Here is a 16,818-nt window from a genome sequence, read left to right as displayed (position 1 = left end):
GCAGTGCTGGGTGGGGCTTTAGCTGCTGATTAACATGAGGGAGCAGTGTTGCTCACTGCTCCGTTTTAAACTGTGCATGTCATTGTGGCCGGCTGTCTTGCGACGGCCAGCCTGACATGCGCATTTTAAACCTCTTCACTCAGCTGTCTTAGATGGGTGGAGAGCAGGCACAGGCCCCCAGACCCTGCAGGAGCGTCGAGGCTGCCTGCTCTAGCTAATCCTGGTGCTGCTCTCATGCAGCCTAACATTATCAACAGCATGAGAGAAGCATCCGGATTAGTTAGGGGAGTGGCTGAGAGGCGCCTTGCTGCTTTGGAGCCTCGGACTGCAGCAGGACCGAAGAGGAACAAGAGGACTAGGCAGAAGGTAAGTCGCCTATTTTATTTTTTAATAATATTGCTTTCATACCCACTTGCAGGTAGAGTGAGAAACTCACACTGCCTTGGTTCCGCCTCCAGAGCTCTCAATCGTGGCCCGTTATAAACACTGTTTAGAATGGAGAGCTGTGCTGGTCTCTCACAGTTACTGTAAGTTGATAAAACATCCCCCCCCCCCCACCGTTTTATAATGGAAGCTGCCGCTACTGATTGCAACAATGATTGCTTCCTCCCTGCAGCGATGTCACAGTGCAATAATACTGCAACAGTGTTTGCTTCCTCCCAGCAATGGCGTGAAAGCACGATGATACTGCAACAGTATTTGTTTCCTCCCAGCAGTGATTTCACCACACTATGATACTGCAACAGTGTTTACTCCCTCTCCACTCCCAGCAATTCCTGTTACACCTATTAGATCCCAGCAATGCAAGCTTCCCCCCCACATATACCACAATAGATGACAATGTAGTATCTTGTGCTCTTGAGTGTAGTGTCGATCACGGGGCAGCATGGTGTACCCTGTAGACCTCATCCCTCTCCCACCACCACCTCACCAGGGAAAGTACTGAGTCAACAGCAGAGTGTTTTCTACCACAAGAATGTCGGCAACACACAGCAGTGCACCCATGTACAGTGCCCTCAAAAACAAACCTGTTCCCACATTGGCACCACCTGGTTTTGTGAGTGCACAAACACCTTTTCCATCCAAAAGGGCCCAAACACATTTCTAAGTCCAACAAACTCCTCTATTGCAAGATTATATCAAATGGGTACAGGTTGCACTCCTGCAAGCATGCAAAACTTTCAAGAGGATGAGATGCACCAAGACTTCTGGGACCTCACTGTGGCTAAACTACATGCATACTTTGTGGATCACACTCATACCAGGCATACTGGCTCGCTGCATTTACGAGGGAAATAAATGAGTGGTTTCAAGCCAACACAACACCTGGATTCGCTCTGTTATTGCTTGTATTGGACTCCCCAAAGTACACTCAGTCAATGTCCCTGCAGCTTCTCTAGGTTTAAGGACCTCCGAGGATTCAGGGAAAGTGATGGGCACCATCTTGCTTTGGACTGCGCAGTGTCTGTGGGGCTGTAATTAAAAGGTGAACCACTCATCCACCCCTCCCCCCTGGGAATCAACAGGGGTTCATTTATCAAAGAATCTGAGTCAGGCCTCTTTCCATGAATGTCGAGCCATTCTGGCTACTAGGGCTAAGGCCAACACCCACCAAAGACATAGGTAGGGCAGCCCCATGCTCAGATACAAACACAGGGTATATTAGCTTATATGGTCACCCAACAAATGTAGTTATGGAGCAACCAGGTATCCCTGGGAAGCAGGGTGTTCTTACATCGAGCAACAATGGTTCCCTTCGGAGAAATGTTCCTGCCTAAGGGCCCGATTATGACTTCGGCGGTGCAGAGCCGGGTCCGCTTCTCCATCGCACAGCCAAAGCTGTGGTCAGGCCACCTGCTAGATTAGGAGTTTCCTTCTGTTAACCTGGCTTTTTTTTTTGGCGGTGTCTCTAAAAACGGGCACAGCAATGGGAACGCCAAAAACAGTTCCTGCATGGCATGAACAGAAAAGGCCATGCTGTGCAGTAACTGGAGTGCATGTAAACAGGGGAGCACATGTCGTGCCCCCCCCCCCCCTGTGTGCATCCACATGGTGCAGAGGCACCAGGGGGCCCAGTAGGGCCCTCTTTGTTTCCTCTCCACCAGGGTTTCATGAAGGAGGAACCGCGGCGGTCCCGTCAAGCATACAGATACCTCTACTCTGCCGCACCACCGCCAGGGAGCGATGGTTCCCAGGCGGCTGCGACCGCCAATCTCATAATAGGGTGGTTGGGAAACCGCCATCACCATGCCCCCACGAGTCTGGCGGTCTATGGACCGCCAGACTCGTAATCGGGCCCTAAGTGTCTATGCCAGAAAAACACTGATGCATTTCAGTATTTTCAGATTTTCAATTACTGCATGAACATCTCTAATATCCAATGATCGATATAGTAGGTGCTCCAAAAAAGGGATGCAGTGAGAGTTATAAGTGACAAAAGCGCTCCAGTGTTTCATAAAAAGAGCAGCATTCCAATGCCATTGTTGACAAAATAGTGCAATGATTCAAAACAACAAACTCAGAATTGTATTTCAGTTTTAAGACACTATAATGAATTTGTCGTCAATTAATCAATCCTTTATTCGGCTAATTTAGCCATGAAAGTACATAATAATAAATACAACAATATTAAAAATATAAATCATAATTATCAAAGATATGAGAAAATTAATTTTGCCCCAACATTCATAATCAATGTATCCATATATTGCAGTGGGGTTTTCTTCAACTGCTATACTGACTACTAACCATTTGCATATTTTTCCTCACATTAATAAAGCATCTAATATAATTCATTACAGCATAATAACTTAATTGTGACTATCCATGTTAGTATTTTGTCTAGAGAAATTATCACAGGGACGATTGGGAAGATTTTCAAATCAAGTCCCCCGATGAGGAAATGCAAACAAAAAGTGCATGGTGCTTAATCTGAGACATGTAAGGTAGAACCTAAATTGGGCATTCTGAATCCGATTTTGGTAGGGCTCCATGCCTAATGTGATTAACAGGGGAGAGTATGCTGCTATCATCTACTTTTTGTGATTTTATAGTCAACAAATGTGTTCGTCAATGTTTCAACGTATCCATCAACTCAAAAATGGGTCTTCATCAGGACAAAGGGGGGAACAACCTCCCTTCCACCGATAATCATACAGACTCTTACCTGCACAGGCCGCAGCTGCCCACCAGCAAACAACTGGCTCAAATTAAGCACTGTCTCTGCCTGGTGGAGATGGTGCTTCAAAAGCAAAATATTTCTACAGAGCAAACCTAAGGGTGCAGAGCACCAATCTCCTTATACTCTCCATCAGTATTTCTACCAGCTTCCAGAGACTTCAGGCCCAGACAGAGTTCACACATCCATCTGTCCTGCATAAGCATGCCTGTGCTTGGTGCATACTAGCAGCCTGGAGTTGTCCATGCTGTCCATTCATCTACTATGCTCTTGCGGAGGAAAACCTGCAATTATCCCTTCCCCTCTTGGTTGTGTTAGCACTACCACCTACTAAAAAGAAATGGAAGTATGCACCTGGAGCCGATTCACCCGCATAATAGATCATTCTGTCCTGTGACCTACGTGTGTCCAGGCACACTCTAGGTGCGGCCCACACATTAGGAATGTTGCTTTTGGACACCGCAATGTGAGCTTACTCTCAGCAGTGCTCTATAAATGCTGCAGGCCTGTCATAGTGCGAGCTTCCTCCCAGCAGTGTCCCGTCAATGCTACAAGAGCCTCTTAGTGTGAGCTTCTTCCCAGCAGTGCCCTGTAAATGCAACAGAGGTCTCATAGTGTGAGCTTATTCCCAGCAGTGCTTTCAATGCTGCAGGCCTGTCATAGTGCGAGCTTCCTCCCAGCAGTGTCCCGTCAATGCCACAAGAGCCTCTTAGTGTGAGCTTCTTCCCAGCAGTGCCCTGTAAATGCAACAGAGGTCTCATAGTGTGAGCTTATTCCCAGCAGTGCTTTCAATGCTGCAGGTCTGTCATAGTGTGAGCTTCCTCCCAACAGTGCCCTGTAAATGCAACAGAGGTCTCATAGTGTGTGCTTATTCCCAGCAGTGCTTTATAAATGCTGGAGGTCTGTCATAGTGTGAGCTTCCTTCCAACAGTGCCCTGTCAATGCTACAAGAGCCTCATAGTGTGAGCTGCCTCCCAACAGTGCCCTGTAAATGCAACAGAGGTCTCATAGTGTGAGCTTATTCCCAGCAGTGCTTTATAAATGCTGCAGGTCTGTCATAGTGTGAGCTTCCTCCCAGCAGTGCCCTGTAAATGCAACAGAGGTCTCATAGTGTGAGCTTATTCCCAGCAGTGCTTTATAAATGCTGCAGGTCTGTCATAGTGTGAGCTTTCTCCCAGCAGTGCCCTGTAAATGTAACAGAAGTCTCATAGTGTGAGCTTATAGTGTGAGCTTATTCCCAGCAGTGCTTTAAATGCTGCAGGTCTGTCATAGTGTGAGCTTCCTCCCAGCAGTGCCCTGTAAATGCAAGAGAGGTCTCATAGTGTGAGCTTTCTCCCAGCAGTGCCCTGTAAATGTAACAGAAGTCTCATAGTGTGAGCTTATAGTGTGAGCTTATTCCCAGCAGTGCTTTAAATGCTGCAGGTCTGTCATAGTGTGAGCTTCCTTCCAGCAGTGCCCCGTCAATGTTGCAAGAGCCTCACAGTGTGAGCTTCATCCCAAGCAGTTCCATATACATGCTGCAGGTCTCTCAGTGGGAGCTTCTTTTCAACAGTGCCCTGTAAATGCAACAGGACTGTCCTAGTGTGCGCTTCATCCCAGCAGTGCCATGGCAATGCTCTATGTCTCTGATAGTGTGCGCCTCCTGCATCAGCACTAAAGGGGCCTCAGTGCGTATTTCCCCCAGCAGTGCCTGGTAAGTGCTGTAGGTGTGAGCTTCCTCCCAGTGTGCCCGGTCACAACCCACCCATCACCGTTTTGTTTACTTCAGTGCTTCAGGACTCCAGTTGTGTCGATGCTGAAGGACTCCCGCAGCGCGAGCCTCCTTCCCCAGCAGTGTGATCTGTGCCACTGAACTCCAAGGAGGGTGAGCCTCATCTCGGCAGTGCCCTCTCAGTGCCAATGCAGGGCAGCTTTGAAGCTTCCTCCCCCCACCAGATCTGCAGGCCTCCAGCAATGTGAGCTTAACCAGGAGCGCGCTGTCGGTCCTCCCGGGCTCCAGCAGCAGTGGCGCCCCTCGAGGGAGGCGAGGCAGATGGGGCCCGTGCTCCAGATCGGTTCGTCCTGGCCCCCTCCTTGTGCCCCCCCCACCCCCCCACTGCTGCTTATTGTGCTGCACAGAAATAACAACAGGCAAACATTATAATTTGCACAAGTACCTTTCAAAACAAAGCTATGTTGCTTTGGGTGTTTGCACATATCTATATCTAAATATAAATGTATAGATGTATATATATGGATTCATACAAAGTAATATCTAAACATTCTAAGCAAATATAGATGTGTGGGTGTGTGTAAATATCTTTATAGGTGGCCCCACTAGTGTTCTCTGTGGCCCAGTTGGTTCCCCTCTAAACTGCACCTCTAGAGCCCCCCGGTCCAGCAGAGCTGCTTCCTCCCTGGAGGGCCCTCTCAGTGCTGTGACGCGTCGCCTTCCTTTCTGCTGCTTCTCTTCCAGTCACCGTTCTGGCTGCCATGAGCGCATAGGGGAAGGATTTGCAGTCTGACTCATGGCTTGTGGACGGCAGGAGAGACTGGATCATCTGTTCCGGCTGCCATGGCAACCATATCCTAAACACTATAACTCAACTTCTTCTGCAGAAAACTTTACAGGATGCTGGCAGGGACCTGCAGCCTCATTTCCCTCAACCAATCCGAACACTCTTCCTTCCCGCTCCCACATGATGGTTTAGCGACCCTACTATGGCCCATAAATCACCCACCTCCGCTGCCTCTAGTATTGCAGTCTCATGAGCTCTACACTCACCAGCATGTACTGGGGTTCGCCCCTGTTATACAACCTCATGGGGCATGATGTCACCAACACCAAAAGAGCTCCTCCGTACTCCAGTCTCGATCTCAGTCAGTGATGTAACGCAAAACGCTGGCGCGCATCCCGCTGTGGAATGTGATAGAGGGCCCTGAGTCTCCAATATCTCACTAATATTCATAGGCTTTGGGTTGAATGGTGGCCCCTTGAAGGGTATTGGGGCCTGAAGGGCCCTCTATGCCGCAGGGGCCTGTGTTACGCCTCTGGTTATGGTCACTATCACCACAGCTGGTACTACAGCCTTATTTGCTCCGCAGTCGGTGCCGGCGATGCAAGCCCTCCTGGTACTGCATCCTCCTTAGCCTTACAGTGACTTGACAGCGAGGCAGGCTCTCCTGGTGCCACCTACTTGGTCCCAAACACACTTGCACTACCTGGTGCTCCCAATGCCGCGGCCTCATAGGGTTCACACTCACTCACCGCAAGCGGAGCTTTTTAGGACACTGCCGTCCATTGGGGCTCTTACTTATTAATGCCAAGCTTAGTGGTCCTCACACTACACCTCTGTGGGCGCGCCCCTAACCAGCACCAAGCAGCGGTGACCCCTGACCCATAGTCTGATGGCTCGTATACTGAAAATTTGGAAGCAGGCACCCGGTGCCGCAACGCCCTGTGCTTCATACTCACTGACAGGAAGAGCGGGAAGATGAACTCCCACAGCATTGCACCCCAGGAGTCCCATGCCACCACCAAGCAGGACACTACCCTGCAAATCGAGCCTAACAAGACCCGAAGCACACCAAGGATCCGAGATGTGTGGTTTTATTACTGCAAATGTATGGTCCATGACTAACGCCACACTGAGTGTTCCTCTGTTCTTGAGCATAATAGATTTGTCTAGGAAGCCGCACAGCCTTTAACCCCTATGATGCACCTTGAAGCACACCACAGATCGGACTTCTGCATAAACGGAAGGTGAGTAGTCCTAGGTGATCCAGCCACAGGATTCCATTGCTTGTTAACACCAGTATGAGTTCCAGTGAGTTCTCTGTGCTTTGATGTCAACTTGCGGACACCTGATTGCATGCTGCTTAGTCCTACAGCCTCATGGGTCCCACTTAGGTGGGTGCCACTCCTTTCTAGTGCATTGCGGGTCCCACATTACTCTGACATGGCACTGAGCTCTCCTTAGTTGCACAGTGCCAGGGGTCCCAAACATCTCGACTGTGAGCTGATGTTCGCTATCACTTTGTAGCGCATTCAAAGTTGCTAGGAAGGTGCACACAATGGTAGCTCAGCAGATGTACCTTACAAGTTCAAACATGACACAGCAACTGAGGCTCTCAGAAAGAAGCGGCTGCTACCGAATGTGCATGGAGGGCGGGGAGTGGGGCGGGGAGCAGAGGGAGGAGGAAATTAAAAATAAGAAAAAAGAAAAGAAAACTTACCTGGAGGTCGTGTCGCCGTCACAGCCGCCGCGTCTTCTCCAGCAGGAAACACCCAGCCTCCCAGAATCCCTTGACCAATCACAACGCTGCATTAAGCAGCATTGTGATTGGTCTGAGCGCCGTGGTTCAGCGCTCAGATGGGGGCTTGGAGGCTGGGCATGTTCACCACTAAGGCTGTATAATTCCGCCTGTGGAGAACATGCACACTGTGCATGACGGTTTGGCCGCCCGAGACTGCCAGCCAAACCTTCATGCGCACTTTAGGTGCAGCCAATACTCCTCCTCCAGCCACGACATCAGGGGAGGCCGGCCCACCACGCCCCGCCCTATCCGCGGGGATGCACTGCAGTGCAACTACAATAGTAAAAATGACATGATAATAACGGACAGCTGTTATCAATTTATTTTTACTTTGCACTGCTTGAAAGTAGAGGGGCGATGCACTTCCGCCTTAGTGGAGAAGCCGTCCCTGCGTCTCATAGTTTTGGTGTTCATGGGAGGAGCACCACTGTAATGCACTGCAGGGAGGATGGCTTCCATTCTTACATCTTGTCCAAAGATGAAGCACAGTATGCCTGGAGTCTGGTGGGAGTGAGCCTTTCGCCTCCACAACCCGACTTTATATTCCAGAGCTCTTTAACTCTCCTTCTGTGGAGAAACCGCAGAGCCCTGTTGAGGAAGCGTGAATGACACCACGGATTTCCCCAAACACTTGTAATCCGTTCTTAAGCTGAGGTTAGATCTAGTGGTATTTTTAGATTGTGGGCGGCATCCTGTTGGTAACATTTAATTCTGAAAGCACTCCGTGACATCACTGCAGCTTCAACGCTAGGTTGTGCGCCTGCAAGCACAGACACGAGTCTGGAGGCTTGGACTGTCTTGATTTCTCCAGACACCATACAAACAGTATATAGTTCGGTCCGAAAAAGGCACATAGCGTTTTGCTTAAGTGGAGCGTGCAGTTGTTGAGTCATGGTGCAACTTTCATTTAACGTTAAGGCGCAATGGGAATTATCTCTTGAGGAAGGCATGGTTCTTTAATGCAAGTTGCAGAAAGCAAAGTGGGAGCAGAAATGAAAGAGTGGGTGCAGAGCCGGTCGGGAATGAGTATGGCTGATGCTCAATAGAGTTCTAGGCTGGCTTCACTTTCAAGTCTCTAGCACCAGCCAAGCCGCTGAGGGTAGCTTGCATGCAAAGAGTGGCAGGGGAAGGCTAGGTGATGCAATGACGATCTGGGTGATCAACGCAAGTGCCGATAAATAACGTCACTACGTGTACCCCAAGATTACCAATGTGGTTCATAAAAAAGGCTGCAGCGTCTCTAAAGTGAAGCAAGGTTCCACTCCTTGCTGGAGTGAGAGACTCGCATAGGAGCTGAGCTCAATGACCGTCTGGATGGATGGCCCCCAGTATACTGTACAGCCTAAACCCAATTGATAGGGGATTTTTGAGAGAGATGTGTAAGGTTCACAATCTATTCTAGTAGTCAAGTGGGGCGGACCCTTCCTGTACACACACTGTGCCAAAGAACAGCTATGATGGTACATGCAACAGGGGAGCTAAATACTGGCACCAGGCACAGCGTTGACAGTTCTACCAGAGTTTGCAAACAATGGTGACCACCTTAAAGTGAAATGGTAGACCCACGTTAGCGAGAGGGACCCTGCCTAACGACGAAGAGTCCTGGAAAGACCCCTTCACAGATGAAGCCCGTGGCTGCATTAGATGAGCAGAGCAACATCGACCAGGATGGTCTTTCATAGCTGACGGGGAGGTACAAACCAGCATCACAGAAGATTGTATTCTTAAAGAAGAGAAAATAAATGGTTTAGTTCTCCCAGATGTTAATGTCACAAGAATTCTCACATTCAGTAGACTTAAAAATATGCAAAATGGAGGATTCAAACAAAGTCACTTACAAGGAGCAGAATCTGCTAATCAAAACGGTAGTGAGCCTTGAGTTACATGTTTTAGGGATAGCTCGTGCCCCACGTCACCAGGGTCTAGCTATCCTAATTTTAGGCTTATCCTTCACAAATTCCCCGAATGCATAGGGCTGCTAGGCGTATTGGTGGTTACTAATGAAGGCAGTTCTTAATTTGAGTCTGTGGTTTACGGTGCTCAGCACCGGCACTTAATTGTCAACACCTCTCCTCCTGGTCTCTGCCATCCCCCTGCCTTTGTTTGTTTAGCTCCTAGACCCCCTAGCGCTTCAGCCGCCGTTCCCCGCTCCCTGCCGCTGCTCCCCCGCGGCCCCGCCCCCTCTCCTCCTGGTCCCTCTTCCATTCGCCACCCCGCTCCCACCTCCCAACTGCTCCTCCCTCCCACTGGGCACTTAAGGACTCGGCCGTGCGACGGGGAGCTGTGACCAGCCTGACCTCGTCAGTGCCGGTCGCTCAACCCGCCGCGTGGCTCCTCCCGAGGTCACCCGGCTGCCACCGCCTGCTCGTTGCCCTTGAGCGTTCGTATCTCTGCCTCGTATTTTGTATTCTGTTTTTTCTGCCGTTATCGCCTCTGTTATTGTGCTGTGCCCCTGATTTGTATTACTGTATTTCCTGCCGTTTTTGCCCTGTCATTGTGCTGTGCCCCCTGATTGTCCGCTGCCATCCCCCTGCCTTTGTTTGTTTAGCTCCTAGACCCCCTAGCGCTTCAGCTGCCGTTCCCCGCTCCCTGCCACTGCTCCCCCGCGGCCCCGCCCCCTCTCCTCCTGGTCCCTCTTCCATTCGCCACCCCGCTCCCACCTCCCAGCTGCTCCTCCCTCGCTCCGCCCCCCCGACTCGCCATTTATGGCAGAGTCCGCACGTACGCGCAGCGTTCACGTGCAGCGGGCGCGCCGATTGTGCGCCGAAGGCACGCCAAAGGCAAGCCCAACTGCGCCCGTCCGCGCCTGGACCGTGCCCAGCGCCAGGACCCCTGGCCCCCACCGACGCAAGACTATCCGTCAGACCAACGACGCCGCTGCCCTCAACGCACTCAATGCCGGCCGGAACCCCACCTGCTGCCAGGCCGCCCCGAAACGCATACACGGACCATTCACCTGCAGAACCTGCAAGTTCACCTGCCTCCGAACCTGCACCGCGCCCGCCAAGCCAAACACCAGCAACAACCTCAAGTGCATCCTCCTCAACACCCACTCCGTCCACAGACACGCCGTGGAACTCTGGAACCTCCTCGACACAACACCACCAGACATCGCCTTCCTCACGGAAACCTGGATGAACGCCTCCTCAGCCCCCGCCATCGCCATCCCGGACAGGTACAAGATCATCAGGAGGGACCGCGTCAACCAGACCGGAGGAGGCATCGCCATCGTCCACAAGAACACCAGCCGCATCTCGACCGACTCCAACGACGCATTCAACGCCGCCGAGCACCTCCACTTCCAGATTCACACCGACCCCAAGACCACCCTCAGAGGCACCCTCATCTACAGACCCCCGGGACCACGCACACAATTCAGCGAAGACATCACGGACTTCATCAGCCCACACGCCCTCCCCTCCACCGACTACATCCTCCTCGGGGACCTCAACTTCCACCTGGAGAACAAGGACCACAACACCACTGCCCTGCTGGACAACCTCGCCAACCTCGGACTCAAGCAACTGGTCAACACCCCCACCCACTACGCCGGCCACACGCTTGATCCCGTCTTCTCATCCAGCAAGCACATCACCTTCAGCCACTCCACCGGACTCCACTGGACCGACCACAGCTGCATCCACTTCAGCTTCTGAAAAAACACAACCCACCACCACCCGCAACAGGTTCCTCACAGAAGCTGGAGCAAGATCACCGCCGACCAGCTCACCACTTCCCTCAGCCAGAACCCACCTGCCAGCACAACGGACCCCAACGAAGCAACCCGCAACTTCACGCAGTGGTTGACCGCCTGCGCTGACGACCTCGCACCGCTGAAGAACCCTCCCAACAGACCCAGAAGCAAGAAGGCCCCCTGGTTCACCAATGAACTCAAGGACTCCAAGAAGACCTGCCGCACCCTCGAGAAAGCCTGGCTCCTCGACCAGAACGCTGACAACATGACCGCCCTCAAACATGCCACCCGCAAGCACCACCAGCTCATCCGCACCACCAAGAAGAAATCACTGAAGGAACGACTGGACAACAACGCCCACGACAGCAAGGAACTCTTCAACATCGTCAAGGAGTTCTCCAACCCCAGCACCGGCAAGAACGACATCACTCCTTCACAGGATCTCTGCGACTCCCTCGCCTCGTACTTCCACCGCAAGATTGCCGACATCCACAACAGCTTCGGCGCACCATCCACGCACCCAACCGTCGAACCAACGCACCCCACCGCCACCCTCCGCACCTGGACCACGGTAACCACCGAAGACACAGCCCGCACAATGAACACCATCCACTCCGGATCTCCAACCGACCCATGCCCCCACCATGTCTGCAACAAGGCCGACTCCACCATCGCACCCCAACTCCGAGACGTCATCAACACCTCCTTCAACACCGCCACCTTCCCGGAGAGCTGGAAGCATGCCGAGCTCAGCGCACTACTGAAGAAACCTACTGCGGACCCCACCGACCTCAAAAACTTCCGCCCCATCTCGCTCCTTCCTTTTCCTGCCAAAGTCATCGAGAAGATAGTCAACAGACAGCTTGCCGCCTTCCTCGAGACGAACGGCTCCCTCGACCCCTCGCAGTCCGGTTTCAGAGCCAACCACAGCACTGAGACCGCCCTCATCGCAGCCACCGACGACATCCGAGCCCTGCTCGACAACGGAGAAACAGCGGCACTCATCCTCCTGGACCTCTCTGCAGCATTCGACACTGCCTGCCACCACACCCTAATCCAACGCCACAGCAACACCGGCATCCAAGAGAAGGCACTGGAGTGGATCATCTCGTTCCTCGCCGGAAGAACACAGAGAGGCCGCCTCCCCCCGTTTCGTTCCGAGGCCGCCGAAGTCATCTGCGCCGTCCCGCAAGGATCGTCACTCAGCCCCACCCTCTTCAACGTCTACATGAGACCCCTTGTTGCCATCGCACGCCAACACAACCTCAACATCATCTCCTACGCCGACGACACCCAGCTGATCCTCTCCCTCACCAGAGACCCCAACACCGCCAGAACCAGCCTACACGAAGGGATGAAAGACGTCGCCGAATGGATGAAGAACAGACGCCTGAAACTGAACTCAGACAAGACGGAAGTCCTCATCCTGGGACCATCGCCCTCCGCATGGGATGACTCCTGGTGGCCCCCAGCCCTGGGCACCGCTCCCAAGCCAACAGACCACGCACGCAACCTGGGCTTCATCCTGGAGTCCTCCCTCTCGATGACCAGACAAGTCAACGCCGTCTCCTCATCATGCTTTCACACCCTTCGCATGCTTCGCAAGATCTTCCGATGGATCCCGACCGAAACCAGGAGGACGGTCACCCAGGCCCTCTTCACCAGCCGTCTGGACTACGGAAACACCCTCTACGCCGGGACCACAGCCAAGCTACAGAAAAGACTCCAACGAATCCAGAACGCCTCCGCCCGACTCATCCTGGACATCCCCCGACGCAGCCACATCTCCAGCCACCTGAGGGACCTGCACTGGCTCCCCGTCAACAAGAGGATCACGTTCAGGCTCCTCACCCACGCACACAAGTCTCTCCACGACCTGGGCCCCAAGTACCTCAACGACCGCCTGACCTTCTACACGCCCACCCGCCAGCTACGATCTACTAGCCTCGCCCTCGCCGCCGTACCACGCATCCGAAGAGCCACTGCCGGAGGCCGGTCCTTCTCCTACCTGGGTGCCAAGACATGGAACTCCCTGCCCATCCACCTTCGGCTGACCCAGGACCACCTCGCCTTCAGGAGACAACTCAAGACCTGGTTGTTCGAGCAGTAGCGGACCCCCTCCCCCAAGCGCCTTGAGTCCCTTCCGGGTGAGTAGCGCGCTATACAAGTATTATAATAGATTGATTGATTGATTGACCGGTACTTATGACAGTCTGCAGCATGGTGGCGCTGTCTAGCTCATTTACACATGAGCACAACAACAGATGTTTATTAATTCAAGATACATTAAAAATGACTATTACCAGTGCTCAAGCTACTCTTATAGCGTTGAGGGCCTGGAATAATCTGAATAGTCACACTTTTAGGAGTGTTATGGTTAATAGTTGTTTTGGTACTGCTATGGGCAGCGCTGGCGGGAGCAATGTGAGTTGTACACTGCAGTGGCCTCTGAATGAAGGTGACCTGAAGAAGAGCCCTCAGGAAGGTGGTCTGCTGGTGGTTTAGAGGCAGATCATGGAGGTATGGTGGGTCTCGAAAGGCAGAGGTCAATGTGAAGCCCCTCCAGGACCAGGGGTGAACTAAACAATACATTTTTTTCTTGCCGAGAATGCCCATTGTTATATGTGCTGTGTTTGTGATACCTCGAGTTGTTGGACAGCTAGGGAGATGGTCTGCCTCCTTCCTCCAGTTCATCTTCCCTGACTGCTGTTCAAAGTTTGGACCACAGTGTTTGGGAAACCAGAAGGAGTGGAGTTGGTTTAACCCCTTGAGTGCCCATGACGAGATGGTCTCGTCATGGGCCGCGGTTGCGCTGTGCCCATGACGAGACTATCTCGTCATGAACCCCGCCCGCTAATTCAACGCCCGGCACAGGGCGGGGAAAGGGCGGGGCACACAAGGGGTTAAAATTAAATGTGTAGATGGTGGATTTTTAACCTGGAGAGGTTTAAAATTAAATGTTTAGGTGGTGAATTTTTAACCTGGAAAGGTTTAAAATTAAATGTGTACATGGTGGATTTTTAACCTGGAGAGGCGTTCGACACTGCTAAAGGAAGTGGTTTTTGTGGGAGACATTAGTATGTCTGAGGTGCACCTTCCTGTTCTACTTTAATCATAATGAAAGGCCTGCAAACAGAAGAAAAGGAAAGGGAGGTGCCATGTTACTGGGGTGCCAGAGAGAGGGACAAAGTCTTGCATTTGTGAACAAAGAGAGCAAAAGTGTGTGGAAGAAAAAGAGCAGTAAATAGCACAGAAGCTGAGGGACGAGACGCCATCTTTTTATAATGGGGTAAAAGAGAAGAAAGGCCGGTTTGGCAAAGAGACAGCGGAAGAGAGCAAGGGAAGTAGTTTGTGAGTGTGTGGATTGTTGAATGAGTGATTCCAGTCATGTAGGTGTGCACGTTATTGTGTGAACCAAAGTGCAAGTCGGTGGGTGGTTTGGACCAGTCTGGACGTAGACTAATGTGTTTTTTTGTCATGTCGATGATTTGGTGAATGAGTGGTTTGATGGAAAAGTGAGCTGTGACATACTTCCTGCACTATTCTAAGCACCAGCTCAGGAGGTTCAGTGACCAATTTGTATGCTGTACCAAAAATGCAGAGATGCTCTGATTTTGCAAAAATACTTTTTGCTCACACAAATATTATAGGAAGTGAAACCAGTTCATGGGATATAATCACTGCAGAGTTACAAAACAAGGCCGCAGATCGCGTATAAATGTTAGGTTTATTTACAAGGGTATGAGAGTGAATGACATAAAGGGGAACCGATAATGGAATACAGTCAGATGTAACAGAATGAACTCTTGTGCAAAGTTCTTGAAGAGAAGGAATCTGGATCGTCTTCTCACTTTTGGAAAAGGTGCAATATCGGATTCATTTATTTTATTTTTCTAGCTTTATTTAGCACGAACTTGACCCGAGCGTATCAGAGCACTTTACATATTATCCAGGGCAATATTTACAGACAATATATAGGGAAAGTAATAAAGACAGTGTGCAAACACGATAATCATATGTAAATGATGCCAGAGTGGACAGGTTAACATCAGTTTTTGCAGACAATATATAATAGACTAGATAAAATACCTACAGAAAGGGTCAGTCAGCATGCTTCCTGTATGTTCTGGGGAGTTGCTGAAACCATGGTGGTTCAGATGGTAATGACTTGAGTGAAATAAACTCAGGACTGGAATAGGGTTGCAAGCCGATCATGGTGAATATTGTTATGCCAAAGTCACAAAAAAATCCTAAAAACACATGGTAGATATTTTTATGCCAAACCCAGTACTGTAAAAGTCTGCAAAAATACGTTTTTTGGAATATAAACAGAAAAGAAAATACAAGAAGGCATCACTTCAAAAGTATAAACTATTCCTAAATTATTATTAAAGCAAACTGAGACATATTTGCCATTTTAAAAAACACTCCAGAGGATTTTACATAAAATCTAATTCAAGTACCAGCTCCGTGTCATTCCAGAACCACAGAATATGAAGTAATGGCAAGTATTTTCTTTGAGACAGGTGGCAGCTCTGAACAGGAAGCCTACTGTCTGGCCTTCTGACATGCCGGGAGGTGGATGCTCTGAGCCAAACCTTAAGCGTGAGCTAATTACGAGGGACAGGTACATCCTTTTTAGATGAGTGAAGCCCTAGCAATGCGGGCCTGGACTGAGAGCTAAAACCTGAAGCAGACTAGTACCAATCCCACACTGACCTGATCCAATGAGGGATCCTGACCTTCTTAAGGTCTAGTTTGGTGTGTGGATGGGCTTTCGCTGTACAAGGCTGTTTTGTATGAAATATTGCCAAATGATCTTTAACAAGAGTTTTTAAAACTATTGGCTAATTTATAGGCAGTTCAGAAGAAAAATACCAGAAATATTCCAGTGCCTCCCCATTTGGCACAAAACCCTGGAGCACCATTTCTCCAGAATAGCAAATAATGCATGTGTTTGTAAAGAAATTGTGTGCTGCTCCCTCTGGGCGGCTTTCATTGCTGCAGGGAATGGCAAGTGTTCTGTGGCCATAGGACACACTTTTCCAGGCTTGGGCTTTTGTTTCTTACACTTTTGCATCTGTGGCATAAATAATAATTGCACATTTGTAAAGCGCGAACTTATCACCCCTAAGGGTATCCAGATGCTTGGGAGCCATTGGGGAGTTTAAGTGAGGTTTTGCCCAGAGTCACAGGGTGGTGAGCTGAGTTGCCGTCGGTGATCGAACCATGAGTCCCGCGCTCTGGAGTCAGCTGCTTTGGCCACTGCGCCACACCTCTCCTCTATCATAGCAAGCATACCACCCGCCTTAAAGTAAGCAAGGTAAATCGATGACCCGGCCCTTTGTTTGGGTAACACCATGTTGCCATAATTGGTTTTCAGTGGAACCCTCACTCCCTTGGGTCCCGGTGCCACTGCACCTGATGCACTAGTGATAGTACACCTCTGCACTGCATTCTGGAGGTTCTCGCCTTAGTTCACTTCTACTGAACCTATCAGAACAGAGCTTTGGGCTGCATTGGTTTGGTTTGTAAACTGAAGGCGTGGGAATGGAACTTCAGGCCAGATTTAGAGCTTGGCAGAAGCGAGGTACGGGCCTTAGGGCAGATGGGCCATCCGCTGTGCCCTGAATCCAATTCTGTGTGTTCC

General features: G+C 50.8%; 1 protein-coding gene across 4 annotated transcripts in view; it reads left to right on the top strand.

Moving 5' to 3' along the window:
* GAS2L1 (growth arrest specific 2 like 1) overlaps positions 1–16,818 on the top strand; it is a 266,285-nt gene that overhangs the window by 229,107 nt on the left and 20,360 nt on the right. The window lies entirely within an intron of this gene.

This window comes from Triturus cristatus, chromosome 11, assembly GCF_964204655.1.
Source record: "Triturus cristatus chromosome 11, aTriCri1.1, whole genome shotgun sequence".
NCBI lineage: Eukaryota > Metazoa > Chordata > Amphibia > Caudata > Salamandridae > Triturus > Triturus cristatus.
Note: the sequence above shows the minus strand (reverse complement) of the source record. Positions and strands in the feature narration are given on the sequence as shown.